The 13,908-nt window shown below is 35.7% G+C and overlaps 1 pseudogene; it reads left to right on the top strand.

The window, feature by feature from the left end:
* The first annotated feature begins 4,546 nt into the window (after positions 1 to 4,546).
* Positions 4,547 to 5,415, top strand: LOC100957176 (annotated as a pseudogene).
* The last annotated feature ends 8,493 nt before the right edge of the window (positions 5,416 to 13,908 follow it).

Genomic DNA, 13,908 nt, shown 5'->3' with positions numbered 1-13,908 from the left:
GGGTCCAGGCTGGGGATTTGAACCCGCCACCTTAGGTGTACGTGGCTGGCGCCTTAGCGGGTTGAGCTATAGGAGCCGAGCCGACAGGTAGGTTCTGAACTCATGTCACATCATATCCGCAACATTCTATTGGACAGCGCAAATCAAAAGCCATCTCCAATTTAAAAAATTAAGGACATACACTCCATTTCTTAGTGATGTGAAAAGTTGCAAAAAAAAAAAAAAAAGCAAAGAAAGGAAGAAAAAAAGGAAAGAAGAGACAGAAAAATTATATTCTCCATGTCTTCCATGTCTTTGAAGATTGACTCTATGTGGAAGCCCTCCTTTACAGCTTAGGCAGTCTGTTTACAATTCTGACTTAACCTTCACTTCCTGCTTTCATTAATCCTAAAATTCAGCCAAGGGTGAAAGTATGGTCTTCTGAGGTCTTTTCTGATCCGGCATCCTGCCCTAGGTATGTGTGTGGCTTCCTGCGTTCCCCATTATAGTCAGGAACTTTTCAAAGCCCTTCTTCTGGGATTCTCATTCCCAGCTTTTTTCCCTCCTGGTTTTCTGTGTGTCTATTGTTTGCTGACTGTTACTTTTTGCCCCAGGTGGCAGATGTTCATTCTTTTGGCTTTCAGTGTTTTAAAGGAAACTTATGAGTATATAATGTTTTAGAAAGAATTCCAAGTTAAGTGAAACAAAGTCAGTCCTTCAGGGAACCCACAGAAAAAAATAATTCCTGGGAACAAGGTCCTCTAGGCTCTTTCGGAGGCCTTGCCCTCGTATCAGCAATGCCAGATGCTGTCTTCTAAAACCTCTACTGTTCTGGGGATAAGGGCAGGGAAGACTAAATAAACTGCCACAAAATTCATTTATCCTGTTTCAATGGCCTTCCTCTTTGGTTGTCACAAACTTTTGACTGTCTCCCAAAGTTCCAATAAAGTTGATTCTAAAAATTTTTTACCAGGTTTTTTGGTGTTTCTTGAAGGAGAACAGGACCCTGGAGGTTCATACTGTACCATTTTGATTGATGTCTGTGCGTCTTAAAACTTTGTTTTTTAGAGATTGGGTCTCACTATGTTGCCCAGGCTAGTCTTGAACTCCTGGGCACAAGCCATAGTCCTGCCTCAGCTTCCCAAGTACTAAAATTCATTTTTAATAGAAGAGTTTCAGAAGTATTCTTTTACTTTTGCAATACCAAAATGCAATGTATAGTGTATAGATATTAAAATTTTAAATTACAGACCAACTTTATTAATGATTATGACAATGTTTTTGTGTTTCAATGAAAACTATGCATCATTTGTAGCATACCTTTCAGGTTGTCAGATTCTAGTCTGGTTCATTATTTTTGAGCTATTTTGACCTCTCTCTCATTCTTTTTTTTTAATACAGAGTCTTATGCTGTCACCCTGGGCAGAGTGCTGTGGTGTCACAGTGCACAGCAACTTTAAACTCTTGGGCTTAAGCAATCCTCTTGCCTCAGCCTCCCAAGTAGCTGGGACTACAAGCGACCACCACAATGCCTGGCTATTTTTTTTTTTTTTTTTGTAGTTGTCATTTTTTTTTTTAAAGCTGGCCCAGGCAGGGTTTGAACTCACCAGCCTTGGTGCATGTGGCCAGCACCCTACCCAGTGAGCTACAGGCACCATCTTATTTTGATCTCTTTTTAGGTTTAGGTAACTGATAAACATGTGAATGCTGCCTTGTTCAGTAATGGTAATGATTTTAACTTCCCTATATGGAAAAAACAATTTTGCATCTGTAATTCCTCTCACTATTCTGTTACTCCATCAAGTTGTGTTTCTGTTTTAACTTTTTGTTAAAACTTTTTATAGATTTATTTTTAATTTATCTGTAATTATTATGGGTACATAGCAGTTGTATATTTGGGGTGTGTGTGATGTTTTGATACAGGCATACAATATGAATAATGAAGTCAGTATAATTGGGGTATCCATCACCTCAAGTATTTATCATTTATTTGTGTTAATAACATTCTAATTCTACTCTTTTAGTTACTTTAAAGTATACATAACATATATACTGATCTCCATAGATGTATTACTTCACATTCCCACCAACAGTGTACTATGCGTAAGTGTTCACTTTTCACTACATCTATGGCATTGTTTTTTGATTTTTTTTTAATGGTCTTCTAATTGGAGTAAAATGGTATTTCACTGTGTTTTTGATTTGCATTTCCCTGATGATTAGGGTTGTTTGACATTTTTTTTTGTTGGTTATTTGCATATCACTTTTGAAAAATTTCTGTTCTTGTCATTTGCCTGCTTTTTAATGAGATGTTTTTTCTTGCTAAGTTGAGTTCCTTGAAGATTCTAGATGTTAGCCTTTTGTCAAATACATAGAGTGCTAATATTTCCCCCCACTTTGCAAGTTGTCTATTTACTCTGTTGATTATTTTGCTGAAGAAGGTTTTTGGTTTAACTAAATCACATTTGTCTCTTTTTGTTTTCATTGTATTTGCTTTTGGGGTCTTAGTCGTATATTCTTTGCCTAGGCCAATGTCTAGAAAAGATTTTTTCCTAGGCTGTTTTCCTAGGACTTTTATTGTTTTAGATCTTACATTTAAGTTTTTAATCCATCTTCAGTTAATTTTTGAGGGATAATGATCCAGTTTCTTTCTTTCTTTTTTTTTTTATGATACAGTTTCATTCTTCCACATATGGCTATCCAATATTTTGTATACTGTTTATTATACAGTGTGTTCTTTCCTCAGTGTATGTTTTTATCTGTTTTGTTGATGTTTAGTTGGTTATAGGTACATGGTTCCATTGATTTGATTGTCTACTTTAGGAGGAGGGAGATATAACTAATTCTAGGTCCACTTTTAGTTCTTTGAGGTGTAGCCATACTACTTTCCATAGAGACTGTACTAGTTTGCAGTCTCAGCAACAGTGCATAACTGTTCCTTTTTGTCTGCATCCATGACAGCAGCTGTTGTTTTGAGGCTTTATGATGTGAGCCATTGTTACTAGGGTTAGGTGGTATCTCAGTGTGGTTCTGATTTGCATTCCTCTGATGATCAGAAACTAGGATAATTTTTTCATGTGCATGTTGGCCATTAGTCTGTCTTCATAAGAAAAGTTGCTGTTCATGTCTCTTGCCCAACTTTTAATCTTATTGTTTGATATTTTTCATGCTAATTCACTTTACTTGAGTCACTTGTAGACTTTTGTTATCAGCCCTTTGTTGATGTAGGCAAATATCTTCTCTCATTCTGTAGGTTGTCTGTTTGCTTTGTTAATTGTGTCCATGGCTATGTAAAATCTTTTTAACTTGATCAAGTCCCATTTATTTATTTTTGTTGTTGCTTCAATTCCCAATGGGGTCTTTTTCATAAATTTCTTCCATAGGCTAATATCTCTAAGGATTTCCCCACACACTTTCTTCTAGGCTTTTTATAGTTTCATGTCTTAGCTTTAAATCTCTTATCCAGTGGACATTTTGGTCTTTATCCATGAGTCAATATAGCCCCTGGTTCCACATGGCATGAAAGTAGGAGGCATATCTTTAAAGTAGATGGTGACAAGTGGAATTGCCTAGTAAGGCCATTTCCTTGGGCATCCTTGGAAACTGCACCTTCATCATCCTGTAGGAGGCCAGGAGGCCCCAGAGTTCAGTCTTGAGTTCTAGGATGGTACTTTGGCCCCCACATCAACATTGTCATGCTATGTCATTTCTCCAGTATAAAGTTATGAAGTGATCAAACCAAATGTGATCCTCCATTGATGCAAGATGACTAACTATATAGTGGAGAAGGAAGTAGAAAGGAAATCTCTCCAGAAGAAGCCTAAGAAGATGATGAACAGATAGGTAACAAGGTTTGGGAGGCAAATTGTATCCATCTTAAAGTACAGACTGAAGAAAAAACAGTGAATATAAGCAAATTAGAAAAGTACTTCTGATCTCAGACTTCATATCTTTTAAGGCAACACCTTTTTGAAGTTTTGAGTTCAAAAGACATTCAGAATTAATTATGAGAAAAGTCATAAAGAATTATCAATTTAACTAGCTTGGAAGTCCTCTGTCTTATTCTTTATGGTGTTACTTCTCTTTAAGTGTAAATCAATGTGGAAATGCCTTCAGTTTTAATAGTTTATACCCTCTCTTTAACTAGAGCATTCACACTGAAGAGAAACTTATGAGTTTATTGAGTATGGGGAAACTTGCACTCACATGTCACATCTCATTGAATGTAGAAGTCATGCTGAAGAGAAATACTGTCTTTCTAAGGAATATTGAAACCCTTTTAGCTAGATGACAAATCTCACTGAACAGCAAAAATTCATGCTGGAGAGAAACCAGTGAATGCAGCAATACATCATTGAATATTAGAAAATTTATACTGGAGAACATACTGAGTATGATAACATTTTCTCTCAAATTCCTATCCTTTACTTTGCATTTGAAGGCCATACCCAGAGAAGCCTTATAAATGTAAGAAATGTGGAAATATCTTCAGCCAGAAGTAAATTCTCATTCATCAAAAATTCATACTGGAGAGAAACCTTGTGAATGTGGGCAAGCTTCCATTCAGATGTCACAACTCAGTCAATAGAGAATTTAGAGTGGGGAAAACTCCTTTGCTTACAAGGCATGTGGGAAAGTCTTCAGCCACAAATCAAATTCACGGAGCATGAGCATCTTCATACTAGAGAGAAACTCTTTCAATGCAATGAATATGGAAAAGCCTTTAGTCAAAAGCAGTACGTCACTAAACTCAGACCACCCATACTGGAGAGAAGCTCTTCAAATGTAATGAGTATGGAAAATCCTTCAGCCAGAAGGAAAACCTCCTTACCCATCAGAAAATTTACACTGGAGAGAAACCCTTTGAGTGTAAAGATTGTGGGATAGCTTTCATTCAGAAGTCAAATCTCATCCAACACTAGAGAACTCACATGGGAGAGAAGCCCTTTGTGTGTAAGGAGAAACCTTTAGTGGCAAATCAAAACTTACTGAGCATAAAAAAATCCATATTGGGGAGAAACCCTTTAAATGTAGTGAATGTGGAACAGTGTTTGGCCAGAAGAAGTACCTCATAAAACATTAAGACATTCGCATTGGAGAGAAACCCTATGAATGTAATGAATGCAGAAAGCCTTCTCTGAAAGACCATCACTTATTGTACATGTTAGAATTCACTCAGGAGATAAACCTTACGGATGCAACATATGTGGAAAAGCCATCTCTCAGAGTTCGTCTCTTACTGTTCATGTGAGAAGCCATACAGGTGAGAAACCCTGTGGTTGAGATGAATGTGGGAAAGCTTTCTCTCAATTCTGAACCCTGGTTCTGCATTTGAGAATACACACAGGTAAGAAGCCTTATCAATGTAGTGAATATGCAAATGCTTTTAGCTAGAATTCATGCCACATTTGACACCAGAAAATCCATACTCATTAAAAGCCCTGTGAATACTTTGAAAATGGCAAAGTTTTCATCAGGAATTTGCAAGTCATAGTGAATCAGAAGAATCACTCTGAAGTAAAAGAATCATGAATGAGGTAAACTAGCAAATATTAAAAACTTATGGGATGCTAGAGAATTCATACCAAAGAGAAAGACATTTATATGATAAAAAAGGCTACAAAAAAACCTATAGCAAAGGTAATACTGAAACTTTAGACACATTTCCACTAAAATGGAGATGAAACATAACTGTTAGCCATTCCTTTCATCTTAGATCAGGAGATCTTCACCAGTGTAATAAGAAAAATAAGTTGTAAGTATTGAAAAGAAAGGCAAACATCAATGATATGTTGAACTACAAATAAAATAAGACTCTTGTATTAATTCAGCAGAGCAGAAGAGATTCCAGAAAGATCTATTATTTGGGATATGATAGGCACAGCATAAAGTGAGGACATAATGGACTATTTTAAAAAATGATTTGGAGGTGATTTGTTCTCCAAGGGGGAGAAAATAGACCATGAACTATCTACAAAAATAAAATCTACAGAGATTAAAAACAGAAACATGAGAAGGCTATATTCTAAACTGGTTATTACCTTGAGAAGTAGGGACATGTTTCTGTAACAACTTCAAAACTGCTTAGCAATTCTGCTCATGAGTTTGTTTCCTGCTTATATCAGGAAATATGTACCAGAATATTAATCACAGCTTGATACGTAGTAGACAGAAATGAAACAAAATGGAAAATTCTTGACAGAATACTTTATGTCTGTCAAATGCAACAAATGACATTAGCATTTATTAACAGAGCTGAAAAATGTTGAAGGGGAAATCAAGTTGCAACATTAAATATAGTACCATGATTTTTTGTAAATTCTAATTAAAACTTCCTTCACAAAATTGAGTACTATATACTGGTAATGGATACATATATGTATGTAAATGTTTTTGAAATGACTTGGAAGAATACAGATGATCATGGTCATCGCTGTGAAGAGTCAAGAAGGGAAAGGAATGAGTGTGGGGGGCGGTGGGTATTGGTTAAATGGGTCTTCAGCTTTTTATATAAATATTCATTTCTCTTTAAAAAGACTGCAAATAAATATAAAGATAATAGCTGAAAAAAATAAATCTTTTATCCATCATGAGTTAATTTTGGTGAGTGATGAGAGATATGGGTCCTGTTTCAATCTCTCACATGTGGCTGTCCAGTTCTTCCAGCACCATTTACTGAATGGGGATTCTTTTCCCCTATGTATGTTTCTATTTGCTCTGTCAAAGATCATATGGTCATATGAGCATGGTTTCATCTTTAAGTTCTCCATTCTGTCCCAAAGGTCTGTGTCTCTATTTTTATGCCAATTTGAGGCTGTTTTTATCTTTAGAGCCTTGTACCATAGCCTGGGGTCTGGTATGATGCCTCCAGATTTGTGCTTATTTATTCAGATTACGTTGGCTATTCAGAGTCTCCTCTGGTTTCCTATGAAGCATAAAATTATTTTTCAAGATCTGCAAAATATCATGTTGGTATTTTCATGGGAATTGCATTGAATATGTAAAACATTTGGGGTATTATAGACATTTTAACAATATTGGTTCTGCCAATCCATGAGCATGGTATGTTTTTCTATCGGTTAAAATTCTCTGCAAATTCTCTTTTCAGTGTCTTGTAGTTTTCTCTATGGAGATCCTTCACCCTCTATGTTTAATATATTCTAAGGTATTTCATTTTCATTAATGCTACTGTAAGAATACTGTGTCTTTGATTTGATTCTCAGATTGGGTGTTGCTGTGTATGTGAAATCTATTGATTTGTGTACATTGATTTTTATGTCCTGAGAGGTTTCTGTTTTCATTTATCAATTCCAGGAGTCTCATGAATGAGCATTGGGGTTTTCTAGGTATAAGATCATACCATTAGCAAAGAGTAATAGTTTGACCTCTTCTGTCCCTATGTGATACCCTTGATTCTTTCCTATGTCTGATTGTTCTGGGAGGACATCCAGCACTATGTTAACAGGTAGAGGTGATAGTACACATCCCTGTCTGTTCCACTTCTAAGTGAGAATGTTTTCCATTTTTCTGCATTCAATATGATGTTGACTATAGGTTTGTCTTAAATAGCTTTTACTCATTTAAGGAATGTCTCATCTATGCAAATTTTCTTAAGTGTTCTTGTCAAAAGGGGTGCTGAACTTTGTCAAATGTTTTTTCTGTATCCATTGAGAGGATCATATTGTATTTATTTTACTTCTGTTTATAAGATATGGTGAATTGTGTTTATAGATTTGCATATGTTTAACCAGCCTTGCATCCCTAAGATGAGGCCTACCTGGCTGTGATGAGCTATTTTTTTGATGTGCAGCTGAATTCTATTTGCTAAGATTCTATTAAGGGTCTTAAGACTTTAATCTGTAATTTTCTTTCTTTCTTTTTGGTTTTTTGTTTTTTGTTTTTTTGTTTTTTTTTTTTTTTGTCATTTCCTGGTATCAGGGTAACATTTGCTTCAAGGAAGAATTTGGGGAGCGTTCTTTCCTTATCAATGTTACTGAATAGATTCTGCAATATAGGTAAAAGCTCTTCTTTGAAGGTTTGGTAGAATTCTGGTGTAAAACCCTTTGGTCTGAGACTTCTTTTGTTGGAAAATTTTTTATTGTTGCTTCAATTTTAGTACTTGATATTGATCAGTTCAGAAGTTCTGTTTCCTCTTGATTGAGTCTAGGGAGGTAGTGTGATTCTAGGAATTTGTCCATTCCTTTCATGTTTTAAAATTTCTGGGCATAGAGATTTTTTTAATAGTATTCAGCAATGATATTTTGTATTTCCATAGTATCTGCTGTTATTTCTCCTTTTTTACTTTTGATAAATTTATTTGAGACTTTTCTTTTTTTTCTAGTGAGATGTCTTTTGATTTTGTTTATCTTTTGAAAGAAGCACTTTTGCTTCATTAATCTTCTTGTATGGTTCTTTTGTTCTCAATTTTATTTAGTTGTAATCTGATCTTGGTTGTTTCTTTTCTTCTGCTGAGTTTTGGAGTTAGTTTGCTCTTCCTTTTCCAGTTCCTTGAGATGATTCATTAGAATGTTGATTTGTGATGTTTCTGACTTCCAGATGTGGGTAGGAAGCCAAAGAATTTCTCTCTGAGGACTGCATTTCCAGTATCCCACAGGTTTGTGGTCCCATTGTCATTTTGTTCAAAGAATCTGTTGATTTCTATCTTTATCTCCTCCTTGACCCAACTATTATTGAACAATAAGCTGTTTAGTTTCCATGACTTTGTGTGGGTATGACAATATCTGTTGGAATTGATTTGTAATTTTATTTCATTGTGGTCTGTAAAGATATATTGTATAATATCCACTTTTTTCCCCAAATTAAATCATAGCTGTGTACATTAATGCAATCATGGGGTACAATGTGCTGGTTTAATATACAATTTGAAATATTTTTATCAAACTGGTTAACATAGCCTTCACCACATTTTCTTAGTTATTGTGTTAAGACGTTTATGTTCTACACGTAGTAAATTTTACATGTACCCTTGTAAGATGCACCATAGGTGTGGTCCTAAAAATTACCCTCCCTCCACCCATGGTTCCTCCTTCCCTCTCCTCCCTCTCCCCTTTTCCCTTCTTCTTGGGCTATAATTGGGTTATAGCTTTCATTAAAAAGCTATAAATTGGTTTCATAGTAGGGCTGAGTACATTGGATACTTTTTCTTCCATTCTTGAGATACTTTGCTAAGAAGAATATGTTCCAGCTCTATCCATGTAAACATGAAAAAGGTAAAGTCTCCATCTTTTTTAAAGGCTACATAATATTCCATGGCATACATATACCACAACTTATTAATCCCTTCATGGATTGATGGGCACTTGGGCTTCTTCCATGACTTAGCAATTATGAATTGGACTGCAATAAACATTCTGGTGGAAATATTGTTGTTATAAAGTGATTTTTGATCTTCTGGATGTATACCTAGCAGAGGATTGTAGGATTGAATGGCAGGTCTGTTTTGAGATCCCTAAGTGATTTCCAAACATCTTTCCAAAAGAAACGTATTAGTTTGCATTCCTACCAACAGTGTAGAAGTGTTCCCTTTTCTCCACATCCATGCCAGCATCTCTGGTTTTGGGATTTTTGTGATGTGGGCTAATCTTACTGGAATTAGATGATATCTCAAAGTGGTTTTGATTTGCATTTCTCTAATGATTAAGGATGATGAGCATTTTTTTATGTGTCTGTAGGTTGTGTGCCTGTCTTCTTCAGAGAAGTTTCTCTTCAAGTCCATTGTCCACCCTGAGATGGGATCACTTGTTCTTTTCTTGCTAATACGTTTGAGTTCTCTATGGATTCTGGTTATTAAACCTTTGCCAGGGACATAACCTGCAAGTATCTTCTCCCATTCTGAGGGCTGTCTGCTTGTTTTTCTTACTGTGTTCTTGGCTGTGCAGAAGCTTTTAGTTTGATCAGATCCCGGTAATGTATTTTTAGTGTTGCTTCAATTGCCTGGAAGGTCCTCCTCATAAAATATTTTCCCAGGCTGATTTCTTCAAGTCTTTTCCCTGTACTTTCTACTAGTATTTTCATAGTTTCATGTCTTAAGTTTAAATCTTTAATCCAGTGAGAGTCTATCTTAGTTAATGGTGAAAGGTGTGGGTCCAGTTGCAATCTTACACAGGTCACCAGCCAGTTCACCCAGCACCATTTGTTAAATAGGGAATCTTTTCCCCACTGAATGTTTTTAATTGGCTTGTCAAACATCAAATAATGGTAAGTAGCGGAGTTCATTTCTTGGTTCTCTATTCTGTTCCATACATCTACCTCTCTGTTTTTGTGCCAGTACCATGCTGTTTGATCACTATTGATTTATAGTATGATCTGAGGTCTGGTAGCATGATTCCTCCTGCTTTTTTTTTTTTTTTTTAATTAGTAACTCCTTGGCTATTTGAGATTTTTTCTGATTCAATATAAAACAAAGTATTGTTTTTTTGAGATCTTTAAAGTATGACAGTGGAGCTTTAATAGGGATTGCATTAAAATTGTATATTGTTTTGCATAATATGGACATTTTAACAATGTTGATTCTTCCCAGCCATGAGCATGGTATGTTTTTCCATTTGTTAAGATCTTCAGCTATCTATTTTCTTAGAGTTACATAGTTCTCTTTATAGAGATCTTTCACGTCCTTTGTTAGGTAAACTCCCAAATATTTCATCTTCTTTGGCACTACTGTGAACAGAATAGAGTCCTTGACTGTTTTTTCAGCTTGACTATTGTTGGTATATATAGGCCACAGATTTCTGAGTATTGATTTTATAACCTGAGACGCTGCTGTATTCCTTGATCAAAACTTCTAAGAGTTTTGTAGTTGAATCCCTGGGGTTTCCCAGATATACAATCATATCATCTGCAAAGAGTGAAAGTTTGATCTCCTCTGACCCTATATGGATACACTTGATCGCCTTTTCTTGCCTAATTGTGAAGGCTAAGACTTACATTACAATGTTAAAAGGCAGTGGAGACAAGGGGCAACCTTGCCTGGTTTCTGATCTGAGTGGAAAGGATTTCAATTTAACTCTATTCAATACAATATTGGCTGTGTGGTTTGCCATAGATGGCCTCTATCAGTTTAAGAAATGTCCTTTCTATATCAATTTTCCTAAGTGTTCAGATCATGAAAGGATGCTTTATATTATCAAAAGCTTTTTCTGCATCAATTGAGAGAATCATATGGTCTTTGTTTTTTATTTTGTTTATGTGATGAATTATATTTATAGATTTATGTATATTGAGCCAGCCTTGAAACCCTGGGATAAAAGGGTGAGACTCTCACCATATACTTGGTCATGGTGTATAATTTGTTTGATGTGTTGGTGGATTCTGTTAGGATCTTTGTTGTTGTTGTTGTTGTTGTTGTTGTAGCTGTTGTTGCAGTTTTTGGCCAGGGCTGGGTTTGAACCCACCACCTCTGGCATATGGGGCCAGCGCCCTACTCCTTGATCCACAGGCACTGCCCAAGTTTGTTAGGATCTTGTTAAATATCTTTGCATCAATATTCTTTAGTGATATTGTTCTATAATTTTTTTTTCCTGTTGGGTCTTTTCCTGGTTTGGGGATCAAGGTGATATTTGCTTCATAGAATGTGTTGGGTAGTATTCCTTCTATATTTTGGAAAAGGTTAAGTAATATAGGCACTAGTTCCACTTTAAAGGTTTGGGAGAATTCTGACGTAAAGCCATCTGGTCCCAGGCTTTTCTTTTTAGGGAGATTTTGTATAGTTGATGCTATTTCAGAAGTTGATATAGGCCTGTTCAACATTTTCACTTCATTCTGGCTAAGTCTAGGAAGGTGGCATGCTTCCACTTATTTGTCTATTTCCTTCAAATTTTCATATTTCTGAGAATAGAATTTCTTGTAATATTCATTAAGGATTTTTTTAATTTCTGAGGGGTCTATTGTTATTTTGTCTTTGCCATTTCTGATCGATAAAGTTAGAGATTTTACTCTTTTTTTCCTGGTTAGGTTAGCCAAAGGTTTATCTAGTTTATTGACCTTTTCAAAAAACCAACTTTTTGATTTATTCATCTGTTGTATAATCTTTTTGTTTTTAATTTCATTTAATTCTGCTCTAATTTTGGTTATTTCTTTTTTTTCTGCTGGGTTTGGGATTGGAATGTTCCTCCTTTTCCAGTTTCTTGAGCTGTCCCATTAAGTTGTTCACTTCTTCTCTTTCCATTCTCTTTAGGAAGGCTTGCAGTACCATAAATTTCCCCCTTAGGACTGCCTTTGCAGTATTCCAGAGGTTCCAATAATTCATGTCTTCATTATAGTTTTGTTCCAAAAACTTGGTAATTTCCTTCTTAATCTTGTCTATGACCCAGTTATCATTCAGCATAAGGTTATTTAGTTTTCATGTTTTTGTATGAATATGCAGATTCCTGTTGTTACTGAGTTCAACTTTTATTCCATGATGGTCCAAGAAGATGTAAGGAATAATTTCTATTATTTTTAACTTGTTGAGGTTAGACTTGTGAACTAAAATGTGATCAATTTTGGAGGATGTTCAATGGGCTGATGAGAAGAATGTATATTCAGTTTTGTTAGGATAAATTGTTCTGTAGATGTCTGTTAAATCCAGTTGTTGAATGGTTAAGTTTAAATCTAAAATTTATTTGCTTAGTTTCTTATTGGAGAATCTATCCAACACTGTCAAAGGAGTGTTAAAATTTCTGACTACTATGGTGCTGGAGGAAATCAAGTTGGTCACGTCTGTTAGAGTCTCTCTTATAAATTTTGGTGCATTCTGGTTGGGTGCATAAATGTTAATAATTGAAATCTCATTATGTTATGTGTTACCCTTAACAAATATGAAGTGACTATCCTTATCCTTGCTTACTTTTGTTGGTTTAAAGCCTATTGTATCTGCAAATAAAATTGCAACACCTGCTTTTTTCTGATTTCCATTTGCCTGAAATGTAGATGACTATTCCTTCACTCTGAGTCTATATTTATCGTTTAAGGTAAGATGAGATTCTTATATGCAACAGATGTCTGACCTGAGTTTTGGATCCAGTCAGTCAACCTGCCTCCTTGGAGGATAATTTAAGCCATTCACATTAATTGAGAATACTGATAAGCCTGGTAGAATTTTGGGTATCCAGTTTTTCAAAAGTCCAGTGGACATTTTTAATCCTTTTGCCACTGTGGAAGTTGGAATTTGACCAAAAGTTTCTGAGTGAGTTAATTTGGTGGTAGAGGATTGTGCTGATCATTATGGAGGATAGGTCTGAGAATATCCTGGAGAGCTGGTTTAGTTATGGCAAATTTCTTCAAAATGTGAATGTCATTAAAGTATTCAATTTTTCCATCATAAGTGAAACTCAGTTTAGCTGGATACAGAATCCTGGATTAAAAGTGGATTAAAAGTTATTTGTTTTAGGGGATTAAAAGTCTATGACCACCCTCTTCTAGCTTGAAAGTTTTTGGCAGAGAGATATGTAGTCATTCTAATATTCTTCCCCTTGTAGGTTATTGTTTTCTTACATCTGGATGCTTGCAGAATTTTCTCCTTCATTTTAATTTTGGTGAAGCTAATTATAATGTGTCTGGGAGATGTCTTATTTGGGTTGAGTCATGCTGGGCTTCTGAAACTGTCTGCTATGTGAATTTCAGAATCTCTTGGCATGTCTGGGAAGTTCTCCTTGATTATCTCATGGAATAGAGCATCAGTGCCTTTCCGGAATTCCTATAAGACGAATATTAGTTTTCTTTGAATTATCCCAGAGCTCTCTGAGAGAATGATCCATTTTTGCTCTCCACTTCTCTTCTTCTTTGAGTGTTTGAGAGCATTCAATACCTTTGTCTTCAATGTCAGAAATCCTTTCTTCTGGCTCAGCGCCTATAGCTCAACTGGCTAAGGCGCCAGCCATGTACACCCAAGGTGGCGGGTTCGAATCCCAGCCCGGACCCGCCAAACAACAA

The sequence above is a fragment of the Otolemur garnettii genome, unplaced genomic scaffold (assembly GCF_000181295.1).
Source record: "Otolemur garnettii isolate 467f Iridium unplaced genomic scaffold, OtoGar3 scaffold00005, whole genome shotgun sequence".
Classification (NCBI taxonomy): domain Eukaryota; kingdom Metazoa; phylum Chordata; class Mammalia; order Primates; family Galagidae; genus Otolemur; species Otolemur garnettii.
The sequence above is the reverse complement of the archived record's forward strand: the minus strand, read 5'-3'. Positions and strand labels throughout refer to the sequence as shown.